General features: G+C 34.8%; 1 long non-coding RNA gene across 2 annotated transcripts; it reads left to right on the top strand.

Moving 5' to 3' along the window:
- Positions 1 to 2,457: 2,457 nt before the first annotated feature.
- On the top strand, positions 2,458 to 5,499 carry LOC136223471 (uncharacterized). Of its 2 annotated transcripts, XR_010685975.1 has the most exons (4): positions 2,458 to 2,765; positions 2,905 to 3,116; positions 4,227 to 4,295; positions 5,241 to 5,499. It is a non-coding gene; the product is annotated as an uncharacterized lncRNA (long non-coding RNA). The 2 variants fall into 2 exon arrangements; XR_010685974.1 differs by having other exon boundaries at positions 2,458 to 3,116.
- The last annotated feature ends 20,482 nt before the right edge of the window (positions 5,500 to 25,981 follow it).

Raw genomic sequence — 25,981 nt, 5'->3', positions numbered from 1 at the left:
TAGCCTTAGAGTTCCGGTACTCCTTAGGAAGCCAGCAATGAGGAATATTGGCATGTTGATCGGCTTGTACGTCAGCATATGCCAGATGAAGCATTGCTCGAAGTTTGTTGCTGAGGTGGTGCAGTTAATCTTGGGATAGATAAAATAACTCAGCAGATAATGAACCATCTTCTGGTGCTGACCCATGGAGGAACTAGATACTTCTCCTGAGTGGCCTTCAGGTTTACAGAAGTTGACCTCGTACCCAGTACCATCCTGATCTCCAGATCTCCTTAGCCTTGCTCCCTCAGTTTTTAACTTGAGCAGATTCCCTAGATAGAGAGGGTTGATGAAGATGGTTTTCTTTTTCACCACGGTTACCAAGTAGTCCTGGTTATCATCGGCAACACGAAGGTTGTGGTAAAACTCCTTTACAAGGTCAGGATAGGTGGGATCCCTAATTGAAAACAGCTCAGTCCATCCATTCTGTGAAATCCACTCACAGAAGGGTTGTTCGGATTGTACGAAGGCTTCAGATACCCATCTTGAGGGCTCAACCTTCCATTCTCGGACGTTTTCGAAGACCTTTGAATAGGTCCTGACTTTGTCAGGCTTTCCCTTACCAGAGGAGGTTTGGCCAGTTTTTCCTTTGCTCGGAGTAGTGACCTTGGTAGATTCCGGCACAGAGGTTTGCCTGGAGGTTTCATCGGAGCTGGGCTTAGGGTGGCCGGCACCGGAAACGTTGAATGAAACTTTAGTCATAGTTGAAGAATGCGTTTAGGAAGCTTTGAGAATTCTTTTTTTTTTTTAGAGAGAAAGCTCTTTGCCTTAAAATTCGGTAGACGTAAAGGAGATAACAATGGGGATTTACCCATTATTTATAGCGGTGAAGTGTGGATCTTAACGAATCCATGTGTCAGTTTTGCCTTGGGATTGTCAACCGACAAAAATCCTGGCTTTTATGTCACATTCGGTGCATACATCATCCTAGGTGGCTATTCGTGTGCTTAAGCATTAAGTGCAACGGATCTAACACTCAGTGTTTAGAATACTAAGCGTTTAGAATTCTGAGTGGTCAGTAGTATGAAAGAATGATATCTCAGTTTAAGATTACTACTCGGTGTGCATATTGACTCAGTATTGATGTGTATTTTGTGTTAAGTGCTCAGCATAACAATCACTCAGCATGCATTTGCATAAATCATTCAGCATAGTAACTCACTCAGCATAAATTCACATTATAGAACAAGTATTTACTGAAGAGGATTAAACATACCAATGGTTTCTCTCAGTATGCTGAACTGTTCACGAGCCAGTGGCTTTGTGAAGATATCCGCAAGCTGCTCATCCGTTGGGACGTAGGTTAGCTTTATCTCACCTTTGAGTACATGGTCTCTAATGAAGTGATGCCTTATGCTGACATGCTTTATTCAGCTGTGTTGAATTGGGTTCTTTGATAGATCAATTGCACTTTTGTTGTCGCATTTGACCTCGATTGTCTTTGTTTGAACACCATAGTCTTCAAGCTGTTGCTTAATCCATAGGACTTGAGCAACACAGTGACCAGCAGCAATGTACTCAGCTTCAGTGGTAGACAAGGCTACTGACGCCTGCTTCTTGCTGAACCAAGATACAAGACAGCTTCCTAAGAAATGACATCCTCCAGAGGTGCTTTTCCGTTCTAGCTTGTCTCGACCATAGTCAGCGTTAGTGTATCCAACGAGTGTAAAGCTATGTGTGTTGGGATACCATAAACATGCGTTCACTGAGCTTTGCAAGTATCTAAGGATTCTTTTTTACAGCTATGTAATGAGATTCCTTAGGGTTAGATTGATATCCAGCACAGTAGCATACACTACAAAAAAATCTGATATTGTGACTAATTTTGTTATGATAAAAATATCTTTGTCATAATAAATGTGGTTTTTGTGACAAAATAAAATATTTGTCTCAATAGACATACTGGATACAAAATGTTGTGTTGAAATACTTATTTTGACAAAATTTTGTCACTAGATTTGTTTGAATTGAGACAAAATCAGTTTGTCACTATAATTCGTAGCTATATATATGGTTAGAAATTTTGATGTAAAATTAAAAACATATGGAGACGAATATTTCGTCTCACCAAAGTAAATTATAATGTGACCAATAGTTTTGTCAAAATAACATAATTCAACCATTTTTAAGTTTGTCATAATATTGATGATTGTGGCAATAAATTGTATTTGGTCATAATAGGCATTAGAATTATAAGTAAATAGTTATTTTAATGACTATTAGATATTACAAAATCTTTTCGTGACAAATATTATTGTCTTTATATCTCATCATTGTAATTTGAAGGGTTGTTTTTGGCGCTATTAGAAAATTTAAGCTAAATTTTTTTTTGAAAATTTGGAGGTAAATTTTGCCCTCTAACTTTAATAATGCTATCAAAAAACTTAACTTTTTTACTACATTTTGACACAATAGAGATGCCAACGTCATACCCTATCTCTCTCTCTTCTCTTCTCTCGATTTCTCTGCCTTTTTTTGTTCCATCGATGTCTGTTCCTCTTCTTCGTTTTCTTTTCCTTTCTTCATCTTCTTCGATTTGTTTCTCTCAAGCCCAGCAAGTGATTTTAACGGAGAAATTAGCTCCGAGAATGTTAAGCAGCACATGTTGGCTACTGGAAGGCAGCAGATAGGGCTCTTTCTGATTTTTTTTTGGGATAATGTTAAAAACTGAGGAATCTGACACTGTAAATTCAATTTTAGGGATTCTCTCTACATAAACGATTCAGGCATAAATTTGGTCTACTCATTTAATTCCTGAGAAATATTTGCCCTACTGCTCGATAATGTTTAATTTTTTTTTAATTTCATAGTATTTTCTGGATATTGTCAAGTCTATTGTTTTTAATTCATGTATTCTTTTTCCAGGATATCGTCTATCTTGCCTTTTGGATGCTCTTTGGGTTCCCTACGATCTATTACAAACTCCATCTTCGTTGGATTCTTGATGAAAATTTACTTAAGCAAGCTTATAATCACAATGATGGTGACAAAGAGGATGGTTGATTACCGAGGAATAAAAGTTTAATCTAATGAAGAGAGAAAACGTATGTCAAGAAATTACAGATTTCCGAGTATAGGTATGTTAACTAATGTATATGAATTACAGACTTTCCAGTATAGGTATATTAATTAATATAGATGATTATACACTTGTCTATCTGCATACATGATATTTATTGTGAGAGAATGAAAAAACAAATAACCCAATATTTCTGAGAAAATAAAGAGAACCTGTGAAAGATGGAGAAGAAGAAGAGGTTCGTGGTTCATTGTATCAACGTTGTCAATAAGCAGAGGGAAATTCTTGAGTTCTTATAATTTAAGGGACCATTATTTTGTTCAGTAACAATAGTATCCTTCTTGAGTACTATCCCAGTGGGTGCATTGAAAGCCATGATGGTTTAGAGATGGAAGATTTAGTGTGTTGTTTCACATGATGATTGGTAATCATGTATTTTAATTATGATTGCTTTTTATATATATCTAGAGCTCTAATTTTATTCTTTTCAACCCTGTTACTTGTTGTTAGATATTAATATAAAAGCTATTGTTGGACCATAAGCTTTTAGTTCAATTGGTTTCCTCACATGGTATGACAGTCTCTTAGACCAAATGGTTAAAGGTTGGTGCCTTGGCAACTCCATTTGTTGATTAAATTCATCACATGGTTAGATAAGCATGTTTTGTGCACGGTTCAAGCCCAATGGGCATTCGTGTCATGGTGTGTGAGAGATTAATATAAAAGCTATTGTTGAACTTTAACTATTAGCTTAACCTATTAGTTCAATTTGTTCCTGATAATTGTATCATAATGTTTGTGATTGCAAGCTTGAATTACTTAGGTCCTTAATAACTAATAGGGGATTAATTAGCTTCAATATATGTTTGTTTTGAAAGCTTTATAACTTTTTGCCACTTTTTATGTTGGATTTTTTTTATTCCTTGTAAATTATTTCTCCCATCTTGTTAAGAAGGGAGAAAGTGAGTTTTTTTATCTTATTACTTCTTTGGTAAAAAAGACTAGCACTATCGATTTATTCAGAAATCTGCTAATCAGGTAGTTGATATATTCTTCAGATATTTTTTTATGGCTTTTGTTCTCAAGGCATAAATGTAAAAGGTAATTAACTTTCTAGATTGCATTTGTTGTTTTCTATTGTGAAATTGATAGTAATATATATATATAGGAACTGCAGAGCAAAATGATGCAAGAATCAAATTTATCAAAGTTCAAAATCGAAGTTCAGAGATACCAGGTATTTTTTAAGAATTTGTACTTCTATGTTCAAGAAATTATTTAATTTTCTCATGGTTGAGTTTAAACTCTTTCATGGAATCACTCCATTTATCTTACTTCGTTTTATGGAACTGATCTAATAGAACTTAACGGACTAATAGGAATGACGTGTCTAATCCGTTCTCAGATGCCTAAATTGATACATTTTTTAAACGTTAAGCCTATATTAGTCATATTTTGTATGTGGAGCCTAAACTGATACTTCCCGAAAAAACCATAGGCCTATTTTGATACCTTATCCCTTTAACTTTTAACGTGATATCCAATTGTGACATGAAACTAATATAGTAGGCTTTTCTAGTGAGATGTTGTTATGAAAATTTCACATTGGTGATACTTCCTACATAATGCTGGTCTAATGGGCATTTTTGGACTAAATAATCCCTAGATTGTTAGAATAGTGGAAGCAGTAAGTAGTTCTGAGATTCTTCAAGTTGTTGGCTATATATTTCAATGTAATGGTACTATGCTTCACCGTAATACATGTTATGCAACATAAATTTTGGTGTATACACATTTCTATCCTTGTCAAGTTTAATATTTTCCATATGTTTTTCCTTGTACCTGGTGAATCATACTTGAGGACCATTTTCTTCCTAGGATCTGATGCATGTCAAGTTTAAGTGACACACAGTTGCAATAACATAGAATGGATATAATTGTTAATAAGATAACTATTAACAATTGTAATAAGATAGCTATTGTTAATGCTTACTTTCTTGATACTGCTTTATTTCTTGATTGTATTAATATTAACTATTGGAATTTGACTATATTACGTTAACAATTGGACTTTGATTGTTTTTAATGCTAACTTTTCTCTTTGATTTTATTTAATAGGTTATGCATATATCTTTTTTTGTTTTTGGTTTTGTTTTTTAATAAATATTTCCTTTTCATGCAGGAGTTCCCTCAAATGAACTTTTGATGAGTTGCTTGATTAGTAAAGATAAAACATGGATCAAAGTTGGAGATTATTTACAAATTAGTGTTGTTTATAAAAAGGTTGTGTTCTTCAATATGATTAAACTAGTTGGAGATTGTTTAAAAAAAAACTAGTTGGAGATATGATATTAGCTCATTAATTGATGTAAAAACAGATTATTGTTGTTGCAATTATTAGTTAGTATTACATGTACAGATCTGACAAATCAAATTACTCATTATTGATATATGTTTTATAGTTATAGTTTTTTTGTGATGGCTTTATCATAATTAGTCAAAAAAATTATTGTTTTTTTCTTCTTCTCAAAATTAAGTTTGAATTTGCGATAATAATAGTGTAACGATTACTATTGTCACAATAAAGTAACAAATGATGACGAAAATAATTTATTTGTTGTGACTAATATGAACCAATAAGAATGACATTCAATTAGATTTATGCCAAAGCATTAATCTTAATAAATTAAATGTATTATGTTGAATGTGAATTTTTAGATATTATTTGTCACATTAAATAAATTAATTGTAACAAACATTACATTAGTCACAATATATTATAAACTAATTGTAACAAATAAGATTGGTCACGTTAAGTAATTTTGTCATAATAAGTATTAAATTTTTGTCAAAGCAACTTATATATTGTGACTAATATAACCTAAAAGCAACGAATACTAGAAAAAATCATGACAAACTATTTGTCACAATACGTAACGCAAAGGTGACTAACCGAATTTCGTCACAACATAATTTAACAATAGAGACAAATCAAAATTTCGTCATAAAATACTTATCGAGACGAGCTTATTACGACGAAAGTTATGACAAAATATTTGGTCACAATATGTATATTGTGACGAAAAAAGTATATGTTGTGACGAAACTTTTCGCCACAACAGACCATATTTTTTGTAGTGATACTGAGAACTGAATGTCCGGTCTACTGGCTGTTAAGTAAAGTAGAGAGCCTATCATACCTCGATATAATTTGCTGTCTACTGACTTACCATTCTCGTCAGTGCAGAGGACAGTGTCAGTGCCCATAGGAGTGGATATTGGCTTGCAATTTTCCGAGTCATATTTCTTTAATATCTCATTGGCATATTTAGCTTGACTGATGAAGATGCCATTCTTTCCTTGTTTTATTTGAAGTCTGAGGAAGAAGTTGAGTTCTCCCATCATCGACATTTCAAACTCAGTCTGCATTTGTTTGCTAAATTCCTTGCACATTGATTCGTTAGTTGCACCAAATATTATATCATCAACATAAATTTGAGCCAGCAGGGTATCTTTACCCTCTCTCTTAATGAATAAGGTTGTATCAGCTTTGCCCCTGACATAATTTCTAGTCAGCAGGAAACTGGTCAGCCTCTCATACCAAGCACGTGGAGCTTGCTTGAGGCCGTACAGAGCCTTTTTGAGTTTATAAACGTGGTTTGGGAATTTTGGATCCTCAAACCCTGGAGGTTGATTAACATAAACTTCCTCGTTTATAACTCCATTAAGAAATGCACTCTTAACATCCATTTGGAATAATTTAAAGTTCATGTAAGATGCATATGCACATAAGATCCTAATAGCTTCTAGCCTTGCCACTGGGGCAAAAGTCTCACCGTAGTCAATACCTTCTTGCTGATTGTAGCCCTGAGCTACAAGCCTTGCTTTGTTCCTGACTACGTTTCCTTGCTCATCCATTTTGTTGCGGAAGACCCATCTTGTTCCAATGGTCTTCTTACTCCTTGGATGTGGCACTAGCTCCCATACATCGTTTCTTCTAAATTGATCGAGTTCCTCTTGCATTGCGCTCATCCAGAATTCATCTTCCTCAGCATCAGCGAAGTTCTTAGGTTCCTGTACTGAGACGAAGGCTACATTGCTGAGGTACCTCCTGAGTTGATTCCTTGTCATCAGGGTATTCCCAGCAGAATCAAGGATTGCACTCTTTGAGTGTCCTCTTGGAATCCTTATCTCTTTCGGTAGATTTATGTCTTGCACTCTTTGAATGACTCAGCAGCTGGTTCTTGGTCAGCGGTTACTGAGTGTGGATCATCCTCGGTCAGTGGCTGGTATCTACCTGCAGGGTTAGTCTCGTCGAACTCAACATGTACTGACTCTTCTAAAACTTGAGTTCGTTTATTAAAAACTCTGTATGCTTTGCTGTTTGTTGAGTAGCCTAAAAAAATAGCCTCATCAGCTTTTGAGTCAAACTTTGCTAAGCTATCTTTGGTATTCAAAATAAAACATTTACAGCCAAAGGCATGAAAGTATCCAATATTGGGCTTTCGTCCTTTCCAAAGTTCATAGGGGGTTTTCTTGAGTATAGGTCTAACTAGAGCCCTATTAAGAATATAGCACGCTGTGTTAACAGCCTCTCCCCAAAAATACTTTGGAAGCCTATGCTCATCCAGCATTATCCTGGCTATTTCAACCAGAGTTCTGTTCTTCCTTTCTACAACCCCATTTTGTTGAGGTGTTCTAGGAGCAGAAAAATTATGGTCAATGCCGCTGGCTTCACAGAATTCAACAAACTTTTGGTTTTTGAATTCTCCACCATTATCACTTCGGATGTGAGCCAATTTTAGGTCTTTATCATTTTCAATTTTTCTAACCAAATTTGAAAATGTCTCAAAGGTCTCATCCTTGCTACTCAGCAAGATGACCCAAGTGTACCGAGAGAAGTCATCTACAATGACCAAGGAAAATCTTCTTCCACCCAGACTCAGCGGCTGGACTGGACCGAAGAGATCCAAGTGTAGTAGCTCTAACGGACGCTTAGTTGAGACAATGTTTTTGCTGTGAAAAGATTGTTTGGTTTGTTTTCCAGCTTGGCAAGCGTGGCATAATTGATCTTTTTCAAATTTAAGTTCAGGCAGTTCCCTCAACCAATTGCTTTCTTGCTAATTTGGCCAAGAGGTTCATGCTTACATGACCAAGTCTCCTGTGCCATAGCCAGGAATTTTCTTCCTTTGATACTAAGCATACAGTTTTTGAAAACTTTTTCTTTAAGTCTAGCATAAAGACATTATCTATGCGAGGGGCAGTTAAGATTAACTCATTTGTTTTACCCTCGTATATTTTACATCCAGTAGCATCAAATATAACTTTTCTCCCATTGTCACATAGCTGAGCTACACTGAGTAAGTTATATTTGAGTCCGCTGACTAGGGAGACTGACTCAATAGTGGGGTTACCTCCAATGGTTCCTGACCCTACTATCTTACCCTTTTTGTTGTCTCCAAAACTTACACTTCCTCATCGTTTACGCTCAAACGTGATGAACTGAGTTTCATCACCGGTCATATGCCTTGAGCATGCACTGTCAATATACCACATCTTTGATTTCTCAGCACATCTCAGGCTTACCTGCATTGTAACTAGTTACTTTTAGGTACCTAATTCTTTTTGGGTCCTTGCTTGTTAGGTGCAACAGGTAAAGCATCATACTTTATTTTATGGCGACATACATGGACAATATGGCCATTCTTTCCACAGAAGTCATAGCTGACCTTATGTTTAGGTTGTCTCACTGACTGGTCAGCACCCCAGTGCTGAGCATGCCAGCACACCTTTGTGGTGTGACCTTTCTTCCCACAGAAGTCACATTGGACATTCTGCTGGGGATTCCATCTCTGCTGAGTACCTTGGTACTGAGTTCTCAGAGGACTGTTTCTTTTATTTGGAACCTTTAACTGGTTCTGGATAGTTGTGACGTCCTTTCTCAGTTTCTTTAAAACTGATTGGACTTCAGAGACAGACTCATGTATGATCTTCATGTTATCATGCAACATAGAGTTGTCCTGAAGAAGGTATCTGAGGTCACTCAGCTTGACCTCTTCAACCTCATCACATCGCCTGCTGAGTGCTCTAATTTTCTTATTACACTTTTTGATAAGTGTATAGAGATCACTCAGGGCATTACCCATTTTGTTTCTGAGCTGGGAAAGTGGTATTACCTCATTTGATTGCTCCTCATCTTCAGATGCAACGGAGGGGTCAGTATGCTCAGAAACGCACGACTCAACAAGTTCGTCAGGCATGAAGCATATCTTCGCTGACTCAGTGGCCTCAGCTTCTGTTGATGAAGACTCATCACTGTCGCTCCATGTAGCCACCATTGCCTTTTTGTCGTTCTTCTTATCTTTCCTCAGCGTGGGGCAGCTTGACTTTATGTGGCCAGTTTGATGACATTCAAAGCATGTAATAGGCTTTGAGTTGTCTTTCTTGTATTTGCTGTCGCTGGAGTCAGCTTTATACTTATCAAACTTTCTATAGGGCTTCTTAGAATATATGTCATTTTTCCTGAATAGCCTTTTCATCTTCCTTGTGAACATAGCCATCTCCTCATCATCTGTTGAGCTCCCTTCAGTGGAGTCAGCTTTCATGACAAGAGATTTCTGCTTCTTGTCTTCAGACTTTTCCTTCACCTCGAAGTTTTTCATTGATATCTCATGGGTCAGCAACGAGCCGATGAGTTCGTCATATTTGTAGGTGGTTAAGTCCTGAGCTTCTTCAACAGCGGTCTTCTTTGCTTGCCAGTCTTTAGGAAGACTCCTGAGTATCTTTTTGACTTGTTCTTCCTCAGTGAAGATCTTCCCAAGTCTCTTGAGCTCATTTATGATGTTGGTAAATCTTGCATTCATGTCAGATATCCCCTCATCATTGTTCATCTCGAAAAGCTCGTACAGTCTCATCTGCTGGTTCACCTTGGACTCCTTTACTTTATTGGTTCCTTCGTAGGTGACCTCCAGCTTCTTCCAGATCTCTTGCGCCGACTCACAACCTGAGATTTTATTATATTCTGCAGCATCGAGCGTACAGTGAAACATATTAATAGCCGAAGCGTGATTTTGAAGCTTCTTGAGATCATCCTCTGTCAATTTGGCCTCAGCTTTTACAAATGTTTGGCCAGCCACAACTTCGACAGGTACAAATGGGCCTTGCACTATAGATAGCTAGGCACTCATATTTGTAGCCTGAATGAAATTTTTCATCCTATTCTTCCAGAAGGTATAGTTAGACCCGAAGAATAGGGGAGGCCGAGTAATGGACAGCCCCTCAAGAAATATCTGAGTTGTTTGGTTTCCTGGGAGAAACCGAGTACTGTTTTCGCCCATAGTGTGGATCAGCTCAAGGTTGTTAAACCTCTTACAGTGAGCTTTTAGGCTCTGATACCACTTGTTGGTCCCTTATAACGTTACAAGTATAGTTTCAAGGGGGGGTTAGGAACTATTTAAACTTTTTAAAGATTTAGGGAAGACTTCTTTTCTCAAGAGAAAAGGTTTTAACAGAGCTCTCGGCCAATCAGATTTGTGTATCTTCTGTCCTCGGTCAGCTTTTGGTCAGCTCGGTAGAATGTCTCTCCTTTTATGGTAAAGTCAACTGGACAGCATACTGTGTCATCTGAACTTTACCCAAAGTAGAAATACTTTGTCTGGAAGTTTTCCTTAGCTAGCTGCTGTCTTGTACGCTTTGTCGAACCAACTCAGCAGCTTCGTTCCGAAGTTGTTCCCTGAAGGTCTTCTAGATCCTTCTCTTGCTGAGTTGCGTTTTGGTACACAGCGACATCGTTTTGATAAACGCGGGCCGAGTTGTATTGAACTGTTTGACTTGGGCTTTGACTGTTGTATTAGGCTTGGGCCTTTTAATCCTTATGTCTTATAAACAATTTAACTCAACATTGAACAAACACATTAGTAGAATAAATCAAAGCATTTAAACTTAGTGTGTTTAGAATATGTTTTTAATTATACTTAAACAATTTTGTCAAATCAAAATTATGTGGAAAGGTGTTTCAACAGCATTTTCGTATGAGAACAAGCGGAATTCATCCATCTCACTCAACTACAACTTCCTATGGTCTCCTATAGCCTATTCGTCGAAATTCAGGAATTTCAAAGCCCACAAGGCCTTGTGTTCTAATTCGACGGGCAGATGGCATGCTTTACCGAAGAGGAGCCTATAGGGTGACATTCCTATTGGTGTTTTAAAAGCTGTTCGATAAGCCCAAAGGGCATTGTCCAGCTTGTTCGCCCATTCTCTACGGGAACAACCTACAGTCTTCTCTAGGATACATTTTATTTCCCTGTTCGAGATTTCTACCTGTCCGCTTGTTTGCGGATGGAATGGGGTGGCTATCCTATGGGTGACACCGTATTTCCCTAAGAGCCTTTCAAATTGTGAGTTACAAAAGTGGGTGCCTTGGTCACTTATGACTGCTCTAGGTACTCCAAAGCGTGAGAACAGTTGTTTTAAAAATTTGATAATAACTCGAGCATCATTTGTCGGGCTGGCTATGGCTTCTACCCATTTGCTCACATAGTCTATGGCCACAAGTATGTACTTGTTCCTATAAGACGTTGGGAATGGCCCCATGAAATCGATTCCCCAAATATCAAAAATTTCACATACCATGATGTTCTGTAAAGGCATGACATTTTGTGACGAGATGTTACCTGTTCGTTGGCACTTATCACAACATAATACAAACCCGTGAGCATCCTTGAACAGAGTTGGCCAGTAAAAACCTGCCTCTAATACCTTTGAGGCTGTTCGATTGACAGCGAAATGTCCTCCTGCTTCCCTGTTGTGGCAGTGGTTGAGGATTAGTATGCCTTCTTTATGTGACACACATCTTCTGACAATTTGGTCTGCACAAATTCTGAATAAGAATGGTTCTTCCCATAGGTAGTATTTTACATCCGAGAAAAACTTCTTTCGTTGATTGTATGTCAGTTGGTGCGGAATGATCTTTCGAACTAAGTAGTTGGCTATGTCTGCAAACCATGGAGTGCTCCTGACATGAATGCTGCACAACTGTTCGTCCGGGAACGTTTCCTTGATGTCATGTTGTTCTTCATTCTTGTTCGGCTCTAATCTGGACAAATGATCTGCAGCAAGGTTCTCTGCTCCCTTTTTGTCTCGAATCTCCAAATCGAATTATTGAAGCAGCAGAATCCATCTGATGAGTCGTGGCTTGGCATCTTGCTTTGAAAGGAGGTACTTCAGTGCAGAATGATATGTGAAAACAATGACTTTGGCAAGAACAAGGTACGATCGAAATTTATCGAAAGCATATACAACGACAAGCAGTTCTTTCTCTGTTACGGTATAATTCTGCTGAGTTTCGGTGAGAGTCTTGCTTGCATAGTATATAGGTTTGAAGTGTTTGTCAATCCGCTGTCCCAGAACAGCTCCAATGCAAGTATCGCTTGAAAAACACATCAGTTCACAGGGTAGCTCCCAGTTGGGCGCAGCCAGGATAGGAGCCTCCGTCAGCTTCTTCTTCAATTGTTCGAATGCTTGTTTGCATTTTTCCGTGATCTTGAACTGAGCATCTTTGTGGAGTAGGGCAGATAATAGTAGTGCGATATTGGAGAAGTCTTTGATGAACCTTCGATAGAAGCCGATATGTCCCAAGAAACTACGTACATCCTTGACTGAGGCGGGAACAGGCAACTTTTTGATGACTTCAAACTGTGCACGATCAACTTCGAGTCCTTGTTCTGAGATTCTGTGTCCCAGGACTATTCCTCCATTTACCATAAAGTGGCATTTTTCCCAGTTGAGAATAAGATTGGTCTTCTTGCAGCGTTTTAGAACAGCCTCAAGATTGTTCAGACAGCTTGTGAATGTTTCTCCGTACACCAAAAAATCATCCATGAATATCTCGACTGTTCTCTCGATCATATCATGAAAGATAGCCATCATACACCTTTGAAATGTAGCTGGGGCGTTGCACAATCCGAATGGCATTCTCCGATATGCATAAGTTCCGAACGGGCAGGTGAAGGTGGTCTTTTCCTGATCAAGTGGGTGTATTGCGATCTGGTTGTATCCTGAGTAGCCATCAAGAAAGCAATAGAATGCGTATCCCGATAATCATTCCAGCATTTGATCGATGAAGGGCAAGGGGAAGTGATCTTTCCTAGTTGCTTCATTTAGCTTCCTGTAATCTATGCATACTCTCCAGCCTATGACTGTTCTGGTTGGGATTAGTTCGTTCTGATCGTTCGTGATGACAGTCATGCCTCCTTTCTTCGGAACAACTTGTACCGGGCTCATCCACACACTGTCTGATATAGGGTGGATTATTCCTGCATCCAGTAATTTAATTACTTCTGCCTTCACCACTTCCTTCATGTTTGGGTTTAGACGCCTCTGTGGTTGTGCTGAAGCTCTGTGAACTTCTTCCATCAATATGCGGTGAATGCATACCGCTGGACTCATTCCTTTGATATCAGAAATCTTTCATGCCAAGGCCTCCTTGTTCTAGCGAAGTATGGTCAATAGTTGTTCTTTTTGTTCGGGTGTCAGTGCGGAGGAGATGATAATAGGTAGTTTATCTGGAGGATTCGGGAATGCGTATTCAAGGTGAGATGGGAGTGGTTTGAATTCGAGCACGGGTGGTTCTTCTATGGATGGTTTCATCACTGTTGTCGATGTATTGTTCAGAGGTTTAAATAGTGGTCGTCGGTTTCTAAACATGACGGAATGAGTCGCCGTGTCTTCTTCAAATCCTTCTGCTTCCTCCTATTCAGAGTGTAGGTGTTCCTGCAAAAATATTTGCTCATCAATAGAATCCATAAAATAACAGGCATCATCACTAGATGGAGGGTGTTTCATGGCCTCATTCATTTTGAATACCACTTTTTGGTCGTGTATTTTTAGAATTAACTTTCCATTTTGGACGTCAATTAGGGCCCTGTTAGTGGCTAGGAAGGGTCTTCCTAAAATGATTGGTACATGTACATCCTCGTCTATGTCCATGATGATAAAATCCACAAGTAAAATGAATTTATCAACTTTAACAAGGACGTCTTTCATGATCCCCATTGGGTACCTGATTGTTCTATCAGCTAATTGAATGGACATTCTGGTAGGTTGGGGCTCCCCTAATCCTAACTGTTTGTATATTGAATATGGCATCAGGTTTATGCTTGCACCTAAGTCACATAATGCATTATCAATGTTAAGATTTCCTATGGAACAAGGAATAGAAAAACTCCCTGGATCTTTTAATTTCTGCGGTAGAGGTTCCTTGTTCTGCAAGATGGACGAACAATCTCGATTTAACTGCACCAGCGCCATGTTCTACAACTTCTTCTTGTTCTGAAGTAGTTCCTTCAAAAAATTTGCATACATGGGCATTTGGGCTAATGCTTCAGCAAACAGAATGTTGATGTGTAGTTTCTTGAACACTTCTAAGAATTTCCCGAATTGCTTGTCCATTTGCTGCTGCTTATGCCTTTCTGGATACGGGATGCGTGGCAAATACGCAGGTTTATCCTGATTCCCAAGGTTGTTCTCCTGGATTGAAGTTTGTTCCTTGGCCTCTTCTTGTTCTGCTGCGTCTGGTTGCGGCTTAGAGGTGGTAGGGAGTGATTTCATGGCTCGATCTGGTAGTTCTGTACCACTTCTTAGTGTAATAGCTTGGACTTCCTCCTTGGGGTTCACCTCTGTTTTGCTCGGAAGGACTCCCTTGTTCTTAGGTATGACTATGTTGGTGAGCTGATGGATCTGTGTCTCCATGTTCTTGAAAGAGTTTTGCGTTTACTGCATGAATTGCATTAGCATGTCTTCCAATTTCTTATCCTCCCTTGGTTGGTTGTTCGCTTGGTATCCGCCATGATTGTTCTTATTGGTCTGGTACTATTGATTTGGTTGTTTGTCCGGTTACTGGCTCCAACCGAAGTTTGGATGATTTCTCTAGGCAGGATTGTAGGTGTTTGAATAAGGATTGAGTGGTCTATGACTTGTTCCTGCAAAATCACATTGTTTTGGATTTGGACTAGGTTGGTTACGCAAACAATCAGCTGATCGATGATTTCCTTCGCAGAAATCACATTGAACAACTTGCACATTGTTAACTGGAGCTGCGCTCAGCCTTGTGAGTTGTATGCTTAGGAGTTCAACCTGGGCGGTGATTTTGGACACTTCGTCTGCTACACATGAATTAGCTTCCCTTCTTCCATCTTCTCGGATAGAGTGCCATTTGTAACTGGTGTTGACCAATCTTTCGATCAATTCATACAGTGCTTCTGGCTCAAGTTCCTCAGGATCCCCATTGGCCACTAATTCGAGTTGTATTTTGTGCACATTGGTAAGACCGTGATAGAAAGTTTGGATTTGCATCCATATAGGGATTTTATGGTTCGGAACTTTCCGCAACAGATCTTTGTATCGTTCCCAGGCTTCAGACAATGACTCATCTTCTTGTTGTACGAAGTGAGACACGGTATTTCGTAGCTTGATGGCTTGTCATGGTGGAAAATATTTGGTGAGGAACGCATTTACCATTGCATCCCAAGTACTTATAGAACCTGGCTGAAGGCTCTTCATCCAGCTTTTGGCTTTGTCTCTTAAGGAAAAGAAAAACAGTTTGAGTCGGATGACATCATCTGAGACTTCTCTGTTGGTTCTGAAGGTGTGCACATTGTGACAAAGTCCTGGATGTGAGAATTTGGATCTTCATTTGGTAGTCCTCCAAACTGAACAGCTGTTTGGAGCATCTAGATCATGAAGGCTTTCACCTCGAAGAGATTGTTGCCTTCCTTAGGAATTACTATGCAGGATGAGTGACCCTCTGTTGAAGGCTTTGAGTATTCCTTCATCCTGAGTGGGGGGTCAATATGTTGGTCTTCTTCGTCCATGTTGTCTCCTTGTTGTTCCTCCCTGTTCTCCGGTTGTTCTGGTTGAGGTCCCTCCGGTTGCCTTTCAGCTTCAGGGTGTTGCTCTATTCTGGGCTGATTTGGTTCCGCCAGCCTTTGCCTTGTTCTTATTCTCCTGATAGCGTTTCTTTGTCTAAGAGTTGCTTCTATTTCAGGATCAAGAGGAATAAGTAAGGAACATGTTCTTCGCATACGCTAAGAACAAGCGAATAGATCAAGTAGACCCCAGCACACTAGAACAAACAGGTTAAACCGACTAATAAACACTTTTGGAGAGAAATGTTTTAGGATATAAATATTAATGAATAAATTGTTTATTTAGTCATTTGTTTAATCAGATATATAGCATTAAAATGTAACTATATATAAAGGCACAAATCTTTCATAAAGAAAGTAATCCTAAGTTTATTTAAGTAGTTATAAAGTGTTCATACAAGCATGAAGTGAGACTATACTTTATAATAGACCAATAGACTTAAAATCAACCCAAGTCAAGTAATATGTTATAGGGGTTGGCATATTACTGTTGAGACTTGCATGTAACAGTGTTTTCTGTCGAGACAGAAAGCTGATCTCACAAGCTTTAGATATTTAGATATCTAGATAGTTACATGGATCCGGTGAAGGAGTTCATTAGGATTGGGACCCGACTTGAGATAACAACATGGATTAATTTATCTAAAAGTGTCAACTGTTCATCTCATTGGTATTAGTAGGTATAACTAATCCTCAGACTCAAACATTCGTTAATTAGTGATTCTGGATTATGGAGTCTGATACTTTGATTCTGTGCGAGCACGATCCAATAGGTGAGAGCCTGGGGTGTGTGAGAGCAGGGTTGGGTATCACACAAAGTAATTATGGAATAGTTAATGTCAGATTGAGCATTCGTCACTCCCGATAAGTGGGAGATATATCCAAATGACCGCTTGTGGTGAATTAACTGAAATCCTTGCAAGGTGATAGAGTTAAGAGTAGAAATAAATATTTCACTTAACTTATCTTTCAGAGTGAATTCAACCTGTACAAGTAAAACAGACTCTTCATTATATGTAACCTTGACACGTTCCATGGTTATAAGGAATTGACCAACAGCATATAGTTGATGAAGGATCGTATTATATTGTACCTAATGCAGAAAGGTTAACGTCAGTTATCAACCTGACTTCTTAATTGCTCTGGGGGAATATCATAGGTTCTGCTAGTAACAGCTCGCGACGGTATTCCATTATATATATGTTGGAATTAATCATGATGAATTAATCTCAAAGGATATATACGGCTAGTGGCAATAAAGGACATAATGGGTCGCATATGTGACTTGGAACCAGAGGACGAAAATGTAATTAGTGAAACACTAATATGGGCTGAAATTTATTAGTTAATTAGGGATAATTAATTTGATTTAATAATTATAATTAGATTATAATTATAAATTAAATTAAAGGATTATCTGATAATATTAATTAGAGGTTTTTAATGTGATTGAAACTCTAATTAATTATCCCTAATAATAATTAAATTATTAATTTGATTAGTAATAATTATCTAAATATAATTAGTTATTATTTAGATAATAATAAATTGTTTATTTAATTATCTAATTAGTAATCCTATTCTGAATAAGATTCTAATTAATTAATTACCTAACACAACTGAGATTAGGGTTTTGAGAAGTTTATAAATAGACACCCTAATCCCTAAATTTCGACCAACACACAATAGAAGAGGAAGAGGAACCGTTCCGAAACCGTCTCGGCTAATTACAATCTTTCTTACTCTCTCTTTGATCTCGTATCGATTTCTGTTAGAGGCAATCATTGTGATTGCTATTATTAAGGTTGATTACTGATTAGTTATTCTTTTCTGTGTTGTTTCTTTTGTTGTTCGTGATACACGGATTAAGAGTTGTGGGCACTTCGTTTGCAACTGTAGATAGTTCTTCAGAAAAGGTATTTCACTCTATCCCTCTTTATATGAAATAACAATTAACAGATCTTGGAAAAGGGAAATAGATAAAATAGATAAAATTTTATAATTCCGCTGCGCCTAGGCTTGTCTATTTTCCTACATTGGTATCAGAGCCTATGTTAATCTGTTATTTCATATATGTAAATAAAAGGGTGTTCAATCAGATTGAATAAATTTATTGTTAGGTTAATTGATAAATTTGATTAGTTAATCAATCTAAAGATAAATGATTAAGATGTGATTAAGATGTTTTATGATACGGTTAATTAACAAAGGAGTTTGTAGAATTAAACGGTTGATTAAAACGATGTTTGTATATGTGATATACGTGTTTTGTGGATTAAGGGTTTAACCGTTTGAATCGTTAAAAGAGTTAATTAGATTAATCTTTGAAAATTCGATTTTGTTAACGATTTAAGTGAAACGGTTAGAATCGATTAATTATTGATATATATTTAAAAGGTTTGATGTAATTGTAAATTAGTTTATATATTTATATATAAAAGTTTTAATTTTAAAAGGTTAATCGGAAAAACAAAATTTGATTAAAGTTTTTCTTTTAATTCTTAAATCTATACTATATATAATTACGGAAGCAGAGAGAAAATGAGAGAAGTGTTTTAGAGGCTTATTTCATTAGTTGTCAAACATTTAAAAATCTAGATTAAAAAGGATTTTAATTAATTAAAAATTTATATTTAATATAAAATTCGAGTAATTGGAGAATTTGTATAATTAACCTTTACCATTTACATTTAATATGAGTTATTGGAGAATTGGTATAGTTATTGGAGAATTTGTACCAATTACATATTTAATTAATTAAATAATACATATGAAATTCGAGTAATATGAGTTCTTGGTGAATTTGTACCAATTACATATTTAATTAATTAAATAATACATATGAAATTCGAGTAATATGAGTTATTGGAGAATTCGTACCAATTACATACTCATTTAATTTATTAAATAATAATTGAAAATTTAATCATATAACAATTCAGGGTAAATGAAGAGATATTACATTAATTAATTGTATTTAATAAGTATTATTATTACATCAACCGTTACAATTTATTGTACTATATAATGTAAGGAGTTTGTGATTTTTTTCTTCACAAATTTACATCCCACAAACTTAAATCTTCAAGTACGGCTATGATGAATTTTGTTAGAGTTATATGATTTTTTTATGAATTGTTTTTTAATGAATATATTTTCATGCAGTATGGCAATGTTGCAAATTAACGCTCGCTTCAACCAAATTAGCTACCTCTCTGCCGAAAAAGACATGTGGAGAATAAGAGTCAGAGTTATTAGGTTATGGGAAGCACTGAACACAAAAGAAAATAATTCTGTAATGAGTTTGGATATGATATTGCTAGATGAAGAGGTATTTTTGTAATATTTTTATATATTCATTAAAACTGAAAATTCATTGATATATTATATATTCATTAAAACTGAAAATTCATTGATATAATTTTTTGTTGCAAAATAGGGTAGCACCATTCATGGAATTATCCGTAAAGCTCAAATTGATAGCTTTCGAAGCAAATTACATGAAGGCAAAATTCATGTTATTGAGAACTTCAAAATTATACCAGCTTCACAAACCTATAGGCCTATTCCTAATGAGCATAAGATTGTGTTTCTTCTAACAACTAAAGTAACACAAGTGGATGAGATTGATTGCAAAATTGCTCTCCAAAAGTTTGAGTTTGTTACTTTTGACAAGCTTATTGATAGATGTGAAAACAATTTTTTTCTAACTGGTGAGATATTTGAAATATATAAAATTTAATTCAGTTTCAAATTAAATATTAATTTCAATTGATTTTACGATATTAATTTTGCAGATGTTGTTGGTAGAATCATAGCAATAAGCTCGATCAATGAAATTGATGTTAGTGAAAAGAAACGAAAGAAAGTAGATCTCGAGCTAATGAATTATGAGTACGATCTGTAATTAATTTTTCCGCAATTTAATTTAATTTTCCTTATTTTTATCAAAATAAATATATATTTAAACTTGGTTGCTTAATTATAGAGGGAAAATGATTAGAGCCACATTGTGGAGGAAAGTAGCCATAGATTTTGATGGAAGGTCAATTTCCACAAAAGATCAACCATTGGTTATTATTTTAACATTAATGATTGTGAAGAAGTTTTTGGGTAAGCACAATTATTAAATAGGTACGAATATATTTTTGTATGTAATAAATAAAATATATTTTTTAATTGTAGGTCAATATACAATATCTTCGACTACATCAACCAAGATATATTTGAATTTCAACATTCCCGAAGTCGAAGAAATTATGAACAACTAAAATTCTTTTGTATATTAATGATTTTGTCAATAATCAATTATCTAAGTCTTTTTTTATTATTTATAGGAATGTCAGAACCAAAGAATCCATTCGAATCATACCCAATGAAGACAACAATGAGGATTTGAAGAATAAGAAGTTCTGAAATAGAGTGAATATAGATGATATTAAAAAAATTCAATGGGAATCAGAGGAGCAGGTAACATTTATGCTTTTTAATTAAAAATTAAAAAATATATTATAATAATTATATAATTGGTCAAAAGAAGACTTTCATAACAATAAGAGGGCGTTTGGTTCAAACCTCGAAATCGGAATTGGATTCGGAATCGGAATGTTACGGAATCAGAATCGGAATGACTATTTAATTCATATGTTTGGTTTAAATCGGAATCGGAATTCGGTTATTTTGGGGATTGTTTGGTTCAAATTTCGGAATTGGAATCAGAATCAAAATGGAACAAAATTGAATTTTCTTTTTCAAACTAATAAAAAAATTATTAGATAATATAATTATATATTTTTTTTATGATTATATTAATATATGATTTAATACATCTATTTTATAAACATATGTTTGAAAAAGAAATCTATATGTTAAAAAATCGGGTAAATTACACCCATGGCCATTGAACTTTACCCATTTTCACATTATGACCACTGAACTTCATTTCTTCCCGGTATGGCCACTGAACTTTACACTTTTTAACACCGGTGGCCACTTAACGTCTCAAAATGACCGTTGACGGTTAAAAATAAAAAATCCAAAGAGTTAATGATATTTTAAGGAACTTTAATTCTTGAAAATTTTCGTTTTGAGGTCATTTGGTGTTGTTTGGTTAGGAGAGAAAGTGAATTTTTAGAGAGAGAAAGCTCCAAAAAATGTGATTTTCAAAAATAAAAAATGTGGTTTCATGGTAAATGTCGTTCTGAACAACTTTAATTCTTGAATATTTTCATTTTGAGGTCGTTAACGGTCATTTTGAGAAGTTAGTTAAATTGAATGGTCACCGATGTTAAAAAGTGTAAAGTTCAGTGGCCATACCGGGAAGAAATGAAGTTCAGTGGCCATAATGTGAAAATGGGTAAAGTTCAGTGACCATGGGTGTAATTTACCCTTAAAAAATCTATATATAGGATTATTATGGGGTAAACTACGCTCATGGCCACTGAACTTTACACCTTTTAACACCGGTGGCCACTTAACGTCTCAAAATGACCGTTGACGGCTAAAAATAAAAAATTCAAAGATTTAATGATATTCTAAGGAACTTTAATTCTTGAAAATTTTCGTTTTGAGGTCATTTGGGTGTTGTTTGGTTAGGAGAGAGAAAGTGAATTTTTAGAGAGAGAAAGCTCCAAAAAATGTGATTTTCAAAAATAAAAAATTTGGTTTCATGGTAAATATCATTCTGAACAACTTTAATTCTTGAATATTTTCATTTTGAGATCGTTAACGGTCATTTTGAGAAGTTAGTTAAAATTGAGTGGCCACTGGTGTTAAAAAGTGTAAAGTTCAGTAGCCATACCGAGAAGAAATGAAGTTCAATGGCCATAATGTGAAAATAGGTAAAGTTCAGTGGCCATAGGTGTAATTTACCCGATTATTATGGGTATATTGGTAGTTATTGGAAGCAAAATATAGTGATTAGCAGTATATAAACTAACAAATCGTGGGTTTCTCAAAAAATAAAAATAAAATTGAAAAAATATAAAAATCGTGGGATTTTTTTTTTGTGTTAAAATTGAAAGGGAATGGGAATGCAATTTAATCGATGGGAAGAGAGAAGGGCAATGTGATTCCCATTCTTGAATTAAAATTGCATAGCCAAACATTAAGAAAGGGAATGAACCATTGTCATTCTCATTCCCTACTATATAATTGTCTAACCAAACACTTCCTAAAGAGCATCAACGATAAATTCGGATGGTACTATTTAACATGTGAAATTTGCCGAAAGAAAGTAAAGCCGAAAGATGATACATTTTGTTGTGAAGAATGTGAACGAAAATCAAGGACTGCAATTCCAAGGTAAAATTTATTAGTAAAATTACAATAATCTTTCTTTGCATATTGAACAACATTATAAACATATATTATTTTTTCACAATTGCAAATATAAGCTCGAGATAGAAGTTGAAGACTTAAGTGATTATACGACATTTGTACTTTTTGACAAGGAAGCATAGAATTTGTTAGGGATACCAGCAGTTGTTTGATTGGAAAAACAAAATTATTCTGCATTTGAAAAACCTGTTTTATTCAATCGAATTGAAGAGAAAAAATATATATTTCAAATTCGATTAAGTGATTACAATCTGAAAGAAGGATATCAAAATTATACTGCAAAGAAGATCTATGCTTATGATGAGGAAATGGAGGCAAAATACATATTGTTAAAAAAAGAATTTGAAGAGGTAAAATATGACCAAAATACAAAGGTAATATTATATTATAATGTAAAATTACACTAATAATCAAACATTTTATTGTAACTAAAGTTACTTTCAGACATGACATATTTTGTTCTTTATTTTAAATTACGAAATGGAGAAGGAAAAAGGCCAAAAGATTCAAATGAGGAGAAGGATGTATCAGAAGATGAAAACAATTTAAATGCGAAGAAAAGAAAGAAGGAATGACATTTTAAGTCGTCAATAAGCAAACTTAGCTTTTCAATGAAATTATTTTCGTGAGAAGCTTTAAGTTTCGTCTCAAATTAAGAGGATTTCAATTGAATTATTACTTTATAGTTTTAATAAGACAATTTGAAGTTTGTGTGTTTTTGCAATTTAAGTTATTTGGTTTGGTTATTTACAATTACATTAATATAATTCATATTTGGGAATTCGTGATTTAATTTTCAAGCACAGTAAGAAATGAAAAATTATAATTTCATTTTCAATTTTTTATTATCATCAATTCTAATGATACTTACAAAAATATTCCTCAATTTTAATGATACTTTTAAAAAATATTCCTAAGTAAAATAACGTATTGATATTTATTGAATATTCTTCGTATAAACCAATAATAATGAAAAATAAGTTTATAACTCATATAACAAAAGCTCAAGACAATTGAAAAATTGTGGATCGTTTAAAACCAACATTATATTAAGAGTTTAAAAATATGTCAAATGTTTCCGGTTGTTTCCAAATAATAATTTTAAAAATCTCGAAGGTCTGTTTGGCTATTTGATGTTTGTTGTTCCTGTCTGCTTGTTACTGTTCCCTATTTGATCTTTGCATTTGGAAAAAACTGTTTTTCCAAAAATCAGAGATTATCAGCTTTTGTAAAAAAAATATTTTACATCTGTAAAAAGCAAATATGAGGTGTCTAACCAAACACCTAAAACTCTGCCTTTTAAAATGAAAAGGCAAATATGAGGTGAAAAATAGATAAACAAACACCCCTTCAAGTTGAAGAGTTTCATTGTGGTTGAATCATAATTAAAATATAATGTTAACTTTAAACTATAAACATTGAATATCAACATTCAATATCAACGTTGAAGTTATTTTTGCACCTTTTCGTATTTCAACAAATAAATATGTAACTTCTTAAGTTTCATTCATTTACTTTTAATAAATACCTTTAAAACCAATATAACTTAAATAAAATTATTACACATTTAATTTTTTATTGTAATAATTAACACAATATTTAAACATCCAAACTACTATATAAACCAAAAAATAGTAAAAATAGTAGCAAAAAAAATATTATATCTAATATAATTTATATTTAATAGATGTAATAAAATAACATACAAAATATAATTGTACAAAAAAATTTAGATACCCGCGCAACGCGCGGGCACAATACTAGTAATTATGAAAGTAAAGAGAAAATAAAGAGAGTAGTTTAGGAAGGATTTTAGCTGAGTTGGCATTTTTGTAGAATTTTTTTTTCTTTTAAATTTTTGAAAATCCAAATCGAAAATGAAGGAAAAGCAACGATTATCACATTTTTCAGTTTCATTTGATAAATATTTAAAAGAGAAATAAATAATTATAAACTCATACTGTACATATCGGTTTCATTAGCCAATTATTGAATATAATCTCTTCATCTTCAATCTCTCATTCTATATAAGGCTATTAATCTTCAATCCCTTATCAATCTGCATTTTGTTTTCAATTGCAAATTTGCAACTTCATTCTATCCTTCAGTTGATCGTTTTGTTTAGCATTCAAAATTCAGATTTGGATGCATAAGAACACACCCAAACCCAGTTCTTACAATCTGTCTATGCAACAAAGAAGAAATAATACGAAGTCGGATGCAGATTTCCGATCCAGTGCAAAGGACAAAGGGTGAACAGCCACTGCTGTGTTTTCCATATTTAGGGGTATTTGTTTAACTTTTTCGGAAGAGCGTTTAGCGTTTCACTCCAGACCGGAGAAAATATAATGTTTCGTTAGGTTTATATAACCCCAACTTTTAGCATTTTATCTAAAACGACAGCGTTTTGGAGCATTTTACGAAAAACTCTAATTTTCATGAACATTTGTTTATAGTTATTTGTTAATTACAAAATTATCCTTCTTATTTTCATAAAATATGTTCTTTTTTAATATTATTTTTATTTCTACAACATAATTATAGGAAGAACAAGATTTTGTAGCGTTCAATAAATTTTTATTTTATTTTTTTATATAGATTTGTTTTTATTAATTTGTGTAATATATTTTTTTATTTTATAATAGGATAAAGTGCAAAAATACCCCTAACATTTATAGTTAAGAGCAATTTTCCCCCTAACGTTTAAAATGGTTTAAGTATACCCTTCACGTTGGTAGTCAATAACAATTTTATCCCTATCATTGACAAGTTGGTTCAACTTGAGAAGTGATTCATCAAATATAACAATATAATATTTTAAATTGGGTTAAATGCACCATTGGTCACCAAACTTACATGGTTGTCTCAAAATGGTCACTCAACTTCAATTTGTCTCAATAAAATCACCCAACTTTGAGTTTTGTCCCAATGAGGTCACTCTGACAATTTCAGTGATTCAAAAGCATTGAATGATGACGTAGGTGATATGTCAACATGAGTCAGCTTAGGTCTCTGACTGAAACTACACATGGCATCCACGTATGAAATCGTCAAAGTGACCTAATTGAGACAAAACTCAAAATTGAGTGATTTTAATGAGACAAATTGAAGTTGAGTGACCATTTTAAAACAACCATGTAAGTTCAATGACCAATAATGCATTTCACCCATTTTAAATTACCAAGTATAAAATAATATATATCCCGCGCAACGCACGGGTATTCGACTAGTTAATAATAATAATAAAAAAATTATACATTAAATCAACTTTGGAAGAGCTGCGCAAAAACAAGCTCCTGTTTTGCGCAGCCCTTCACAAAGTTGAAGGTGCTGGGCGAATGTTGCTGCCCTTTGGCAGCAACATTGCCCAGCGTCGCGGATGTGATCCGCAATGGGGATAAATCCGGTTTTCATCCCCGTTACGTTTATTTTGAGTTTCTGAATTTTCAAAATATTTTAGTTTTTCAGAAAATTAAAATTTGTATATAGAATTAATTAATCCACATGATTTAATCGTTGTTTATTTTAAAATTGTATAGACTGAATTGAGTTGTCTAATTAAAGTTATTTGATACGGTTAATTAGACGAACTATTTCATTGATACAAAATTAAAAGTTTGGAACAACGAATCAGCCCATATAAGTTTATTAATACATA

This window comes from Euphorbia lathyris, chromosome 3, assembly GCF_963576675.1.
Source record: "Euphorbia lathyris chromosome 3, ddEupLath1.1, whole genome shotgun sequence".
Classification (NCBI taxonomy): Eukaryota; Viridiplantae; Streptophyta; class Magnoliopsida; order Malpighiales; family Euphorbiaceae; genus Euphorbia; species Euphorbia lathyris.
The sequence above is the reverse complement of the archived record's forward strand: the minus strand, read 5'-3'. Positions and strand labels throughout refer to the sequence as shown.